This window comes from Eptatretus burgeri, chromosome 8 (genome assembly GCF_056783735.1).
Source record: "Eptatretus burgeri isolate ZD-2024b chromosome 8, Ebu_testis_v1, whole genome shotgun sequence".
In the NCBI taxonomy this organism is placed as follows: Eukaryota; Metazoa; Chordata; class Myxini; order Myxiniformes; family Myxinidae; genus Eptatretus; species Eptatretus burgeri.
This window is the reverse complement of record NC_140968.1, coordinates 31947682-31954982: the sequence shown is the minus strand read 5'-3', so window position 1 is coordinate 31954982 and position 7301 is coordinate 31947682. Positions and strand designations below refer to the sequence as shown.

The 7301-nt window shown below is 41.1% G+C and overlaps 1 protein-coding gene and 1 long non-coding RNA gene across 2 annotated transcripts in view; one reads left to right on the top strand and one right to left on the bottom strand.

Moving 5' to 3' along the window:
- LOC147021461 (uncharacterized) overlaps positions 1 to 606 on the bottom strand; it is a 120080-nt gene extending 119474 nt beyond the window's left edge. Inside the window, exon 1 of the mRNA XM_085891414.1 lies at positions 510 to 606. The gene's annotated coding sequence lies outside the window, so the exon portion shown is untranslated. The remainder of the gene's footprint in view (positions 1 to 509) is intronic.
- LOC147021460 (uncharacterized) overlaps positions 1 to 5540 on the top strand; it is a 59790-nt gene extending 54250 nt beyond the window's left edge. Inside the window, exon 3 of the long non-coding RNA XR_015060801.1 lies at positions 4791 to 5540. This is a non-coding gene — a long non-coding RNA (uncharacterized LOC147021460). The remainder of the gene's footprint in view (positions 1 to 4790) is intronic.
- The last annotated feature ends 1761 nt before the right edge of the window (positions 5541 to 7301 follow it).

Genomic DNA, 7301 nt, shown 5'->3' with positions numbered 1-7301 from the left:
CGACCTGTCCAGGATTGTATGCAGTAGCCCAGGAGAATGCTTAGGCAGCATCAACAATCTGCACAAAGTATGGTCTCAATGGAATGTATATATATTGTTATGGATTTCAGAATCAGTTCCAACGAATGCATACAAACATTTAGGTCCTCAGACAGTTATTTCCCTAAATGCATGTCCAGGACAGACCCATCCCCATGTCTGGTGGGATTCTAACTTTGATGCATTGAGAAGGGTATAGAATCTATTCCCTTTCTTATGGAATGGCCTTTTTCTCTTTACAACAGACACGTTCATGCACGCGAGATAGCCGCTCGCCCAGCAAAGGCTCGTTTATTCTCTTTCCATCAGGACACATTGGCTTAGAGGTGGACGATTTATTTACACCTTGGACTTACAGGACATTTGATTAAGCACACAGCACATTTTCCTGAGCAGTTATTCTGATGGTCAAATATGGCTGTGGATCATTTACCTCACCCACCTATCTTTCATTGACATTCAACACCCACCTCTTTCATCAATGTTGATGTCCACCATTTTCCATCGACATTCGACACCAACCTCTTTCACCGACGTTGACGTCCACCTTTTTCCCTGGTTCCTGGGGGTGACGACATGACATCGATTGGTGTTCAAGACTGTTTGCGGGTGGGTGCACGGCAAGGCAGGGTACTGGCAATTGACCACGGCACGCTCACACATTTCGGGACATTTTATTTGATGCATGACGACTTCTACATTTGTAAGACGAGACTGGATTTCTCTTCCCCCCTGAATGATCTGCTGGGTACCCTTGTCTCGTGTTTAATCATTGAGTAAGGCATAATGATAAGCATCTGCTCTTTGATTTTCTATCAATGCCTGATTAATTCTTTATTTGCTTGAGATTATTTTGATTGATTTTAATTCCCTATTTTCACCACAAAGAAATAAAAAGTTCTTCTGTTTATTATTTTTTTTCCATATTAATAAATTCCTTGTTGACGTTTCAACCTGTCTGTGCTTGTCCTTTCCTTCCATTGATCCAGCATTGTCTGAACCTCGATCGACTGTGAGGTAATTAACAAACTAATTGACCTGTCATAGTCGGCACACACCAGCGGTAAATGCTCGGCCGCCCTAATTAAGATCTAATCAGCATAAGATTGGTGCATTGCCGAGGGCACCTCACCATTCAGGAAGCCATGGGACCTCAAGTTAAACAGAAAAACTAGATGGTGGACACTGGAACTCGTCGTTAACTGATTGGCGTTCGTGGTTGTAAAGCAACCCACTGTGCCACAAAGCTAATTGTGAGCGGTGGCCCCAGGTCTGGCTCTTCCGAGAAGAAACGGGAATTAACCCCCTAATAATATACTCGGTACCCGTGGCCGCAACAAACTGGTATCAGGAGTGGGACTTTTTGAACCCCTTGATCAATAAATTAGTGTCAGGCAGTGGACCTGTGGTGCACTTCACGTACCTCAAAATTCAGAGCTGTTTTGACTAAATTTTAGTGAAATTTATTGGTGCGGATAATGGCGGACCAAGACAGGCAGGTCCCGTGAGCCATGTAGACTCCATTAAATACTTATCATTTCATGGTTAAAGGCTACTTGGTTTCATGGTTTTGGAGTTAGGGAGGAGACACACTGGCTGATACACAGCAACAGGTGTTAATGATGATTTTTCTGTGTGGCAGGTGGGGCTTATCGCTCCCAGGACATGCAGCGAGGGCTGTATGGGACATAATTCCGGTGCTCACACCACTCACAGTTTGGAGACATATGATGAGTGATGATTTGAATATCACTGTAAGGTTTCAGTCACAAGTGGATGGAAACTTGCTATGTTGCCATGATGATGCCCTACTAAGGGCGAAACTGGTCGGTAACTGCATTTTCATTCACTTGTGACAGCTTCTGACATATATAATTCCATTTAACATCATAATTTGTTCTGCGAGATGCTCTCTTCCGGGAGACGCAGACATAGTTTTGCGTCATGACAGTAACGCCATGATGTTTGGCTTAGGTCAGAGAACAGATTTTACAACACACATATTGGGAATATCCATCGTTTAGTATAAAAGACACAGCCAACCAACAATTCGCATCAAACTATACTCCACAAATTAGAAACGATTAAGAAAGTACCGAGTTTCATTCTATAGACTCAGCCCCTGTTTCATTATATCCAATCCGCAACTCATTTCCGGCCACATAATGAAGCATTTGTTTTTTAGGGTGGAAGAATAAAGTTATGTCATCATCATTGGAATTGTGCTCCTTTCTACATCACAACCAGCATGATATAGTATAGTGTAGATGTATCTGAGCAGTTATGGAAGCCATCAGACCAAAGCGATTCGTTTAATTTACGAATAGTGGAACTGACATTGGGAGAGTGGAATCAGGAAGTATGTGAATGGGAATATTGTCTCCATGAGCTTAGCTTTTTGGTTTTAATACACTTGTTTAATTTTATTTTTCGTCATTTCAGGATCATATCGGAGCTTATATATGTACCACATGCAGGACAAAGATATTAGTTGACATCGGTGTACTTCTCCATTAAATAAAAGGTCATAGTATGCAATCAACAAACTTTCACCTGGGAAATCTGCATTCTGAGCCAGCGGTTCAGTTTAAAACACTAACAGGCCAACCCGCGCGTTATTAAATTACTTCCCAATCGCTCACTATTGCTGGAAGCTTTTGCCTGGGACTGAATCGTACACACCAATGCAGCCTGCGATAGCTCGTCAGGATTATACTTGCGGGGAGGGGGTACCTGGCATTGCCTGGTACTGTTCTAATGCTGTTGTCATTTTGAAGAAATCAAAAGAAAATTCTATTTTTAACCTCCGCCATCGAAGTTGGACAGAGGTTACTGTTTTCACCCTTGTCTGTTTGTTTGTTTGTTTGTTTGTGAACAGTATTACGGAAAAACTCCAAGACGGATTTCGACGAAACTTGGTGGGGGGGTTAGGTATGGTCCAAGGATCATGCCATTAGATTTTGGACTTGGTCCAAAGTCCAATATGGCCGCTATGGCAGACATTTTGAAAAAATATTTGAATTTTTGTTTTTGCATTTCTACATGTTTTAAGTGATTTCCAACCCAAAAAAAAAAATTGTTAGAGAAAAAAAAAAAATTGCAACTTTTTTTCAAAAAAATTTCGATTTTATTTGAAAAATATTTGAATTTTTTTTTTGCATTTATACATGTTTTAAGTGATTTTCAACCCCCCAAAAATGTAGAGAAAAAAAAACTTAGAAACTTCGCACCTTTTTTTTCAAAAAAATTTCGATTTTATTTTTTGGGCATTTCTACATGCGCGTCGATCTAGTTTAGTTTATTCAATCGTGGTTCATTAGAGTCTGATCCGTTTTGACCTACAATGAAAAGGATATCGGGTTCACTTAAGTGACCCAGCAGTGTTGGCGGCGGAGGTTTTGCACTCCACCAAGTGCTACCCCCTCTCGTTATCTTTTGTGGTGGCCTGAAATGCTTCCCTACACCCACTAAGGAATGGGGTTGAGGATAATTTACTCTTACCTTTCACATAGCGACAAAGGCTGGGGATCTATATAGTGATAAAACATGCTCAAATGAGCGAAGATCCTCGTTCTCTTAATGATGACGTCATAAAAACGAATATGAGGTCATTGTGATGTATCAGGTTTGCGATAAATTATCTGTGCTAATGCCCGGCTTTATTCCCACAAACAAAATTCAAACAGCTTGCCTAGTTTCGGAGATAATGGTATAGGCGATTTCCATTAGCAGCGATATTATGACGTCAACTTTTTTTTCTGGGAAGAATTTCCAAAATCGGAGATGGTTACTGCCTGCGCGTGGGCTTTCTGCATATACATGGCAAGTTTCACGAAGATCCGATGAAAACTCTGGGTTGTGAAACAAAAAATGTCAAAAAATAGGAATGACGTCATAAAAATTGATATGACGTCAGAGTGATGTATCATATGTGCGGTAATTCATCTCTGCTAATGCCCTGTTCGATTCCCACAAACAGAATTCAAAAAGCTTGTCTAGTTTCAGAGATAATTTTTTCGGCGATTTCCATTAGCAGAGATATTTTGACGTCATCACTTTTTTTTTCTTGGAGGAATTTTCAAAATTGGAAATGGTTACTGTCTGCGCAGGGTATTTTTACATATATATATATATATATATATATATATATATATATATATATATATATATATATATATATATGCCAAGTTTCAGGAAGTTTCGATGAAAACTGTAGGCTGTGAAACAAAAAAGTCCACAAGAAGAAGATGAAGAACAACGTGAGTAAGACTTAGAGATCCTCAACGAGGATCTAAAAAAACACTTCATTTTTACAAATTTTAAAAAAGGATTTATTTTTATTTTATTTTTATTTTTGCCTTAAACTCCCCAGCACTCACTGATGAACCTCTGAAAGTTTGACGAATATCTGTTTGGCCATTTCTGAGAAAAATGGCGACACAGACAGACAGACAGACAAACATCTCTCTACTCATATAGATGACTACTATGAGGGTTGACTGGCACATGAATATATCATAAAATCCCTGAGCATTAATCCCAGTACTTCGGCTGTTACGTGTAAAATTTATCACGGACAAAACAGATGTGCAGTTGGCTGTTGGTGTGAGATAACAACAAAGCGACTGCAATGATTGTGCAAAGAATGCTTAAAGTCACAGCAATTTGTGCTGCTGCCTGATGGGTGAGGGAGACACTCCCTCCACTGGAAGTGCTACAACTAGACACCCCCACCCTTTAACCCCCCACAGGGCTGTGGCTTCTCAGGGAGAGGTTTTAAACTCAACAGTGTGAAGTCGGATCATGCTGTGATGGAGTTAACGGCTCTCCTTCAACCAATTAGCACCACCATGCTAAAAACGCTCAGAAGAATTCCGAGGACGTTTATCGAACAGCTTTTTAACACTTCTGAATAGTTTTTCCTTTTTTAAGATTTCACAATGGAATTGACTAGTGTTCCCATCGGAGCACATAGCAGATGTGATATTGCAATCCCAGGTTTGTATCCCGTATGGTGACGTTAAGCGCATATCCTTTCCGGGCATCAGTACCGCACAATAAGTCTGGACTGATGCCAGGGGAATATACTGGATGGTGTGCCATTGCCTTCCCAGTGGTCGTAGTCAGGGCAAGAATTTTGTTATTTGGACAGGTTATTAGCAAACTATGGCCAATGACCTGTTTAATTTCCTTGTCCTACTTTAACTGGTATTTATACCTTTGTTTCTTTACCAGTGAAGGGATTTATTCTATTTTATTTTATTTAGGTTAACACCCCGATATAGATGGTGCCTTTGACAATGAAGCTTGAAGAAAAAAGAAAAAAACAGCACCATCCAAATCCAATGTTTATGCAAACTTTGTTTGTTTGTGATGGAAATTTGATAACAAATGCAGTTTGTAAAGGCAGAACTACCCGCTGGCCACGTCGCACTTACTTCTTGATGATTTGCCATTCAAGCGATTTATTCTGCTGATAGAAAACGTTGAACAAATGCTTGGAGTCTCCTGATTTTGATGTTAATTTTATTGCTTCGTTTTACTCTGATTTGTTAATCATCTCACCGATTTATCATTGTACAACGAGCCCATAATAAAATCTGAGAAAAGATGTGCAAGGGCTTGTTTGCTTCAGCTTTTACGAAAAAAAACCTTGCTTTACTGATGAGAAATGAAATCCAAACAATGCAGTTGAAGACTAGTTTTGATTAAAACAATTGAAAATTGCATGTGACAACTGCAGTTGCTGCTTTAGATCATGTTCCATGGCAATCCCTTCCTTTCCTGTCTGTGTCTGGAATAAATAAATGACCCCATGTGAAGACGTCACATCGGTGTCCAGAACCTACGTCACTTATCTGAAAGCAGTAAAAGTTTGACTCACTAAAGTATGCAGTTGCTCTAATAGCATATTGGCCTATCATTGCTGTTTATGCAGATCAAGCACTAATATCACAAAGTATTGTTATGTTTGTGGGGTTGATGGAGGAACTTCATAGTAAAGGTAGGATTGTAGAGAGTAGCATGGTCCGTGGATGAGCAGGAGACATCTCCATGTAAATAAAGTCGGGAAAACTGTCAGCTTAAGATTATTGTGTCACCGCACGGGGTACGGTGTTGTGTTAATTAGGTTGGGATTAAGGCTAATTTCTCCCAGTATGTGATGGCCCCCTGTGACCTTTTCCTATGTTTTTGCATTTACAAAGCCAGCTATAAAAATAGCACCGCAAAGTGGGCGTAACCTCTCAGCCCCTTGACGCAAACCAATTTCAAAATGGTGGCCATATTGAAAATCACAGCACGGCACACGCACGCACGCATGCATGCACGTACGCACGCACAACACCAGATCAAGTGCAAGTAGAAAAAAAGAAGAAGAAAAAAAAGAAAAGCAGAGCACCCCATCTGTCATGTCATTTGACATTTATTTTTGCTTTGCAAAATAAAATAAAATAAAAAATAAAATCAATCTGTCAAGCCGTTCTCAAGTTATTGTCTGGAAACCAATTTCAAGATGGCTGCCATGGAGGCCACATTGAAAATCGCAGTGTGCTCATTTTCAAAAGGAACCTTCCTCTACTCAACCCCAACACACCCTGCAAAAATGGATTTAATCAGTCAAGGCGTTCTCCTTGAAATCGACGGAAACCAATTTCAAGATGGCTACCATGGAGGCCACATTGAAAATGGCAGCGTGCCCATTTTCGAAAGGAACCTTCCTCTACTCAACCCCAACACACCCTGCAAAAATGGATTTAATCGGATGAGGTGTTTTCCTCGAAATTGACGGAAACCAAAAGTTGACAGACGCCCGGACGCCCGGACGCCCGCCCGGACAACGCCTGTGACGACAATACCCCTTAGCCCAATTCGGCCTGAGTGGTAAAAAGGAATGACATTTTAACAACAACTGGCAGGCCATGCCCCGAGGCTTGGAATTGGTTGGTTTGACGTCGGAGAAGAGGGCATGATTGGAGAGCAGCTAGTTTGGTGAGGGATGTGGTGGAGACGGGAGGTTTTTGCTTGCTGGCTTCTCCTCAACACGCCAAAGAAGGCTCATGCTGTGTGAATTTGCCCACGTGTGTGAACAAGACCTAGCCATTACTATTCGGCTGAGTCACGAAGTTGTACGTTTCTGAAGAGAGGAGAAGAGAAGAAGGGTGCCCCTCATGGCCTCATCTCGGGGCCTCAGAAATTTTCCCATCCCATGGTCAAGGAGAAAGGCGGCACTCATTTGTGGCAAGCAGACCTGGTGTAAGAGG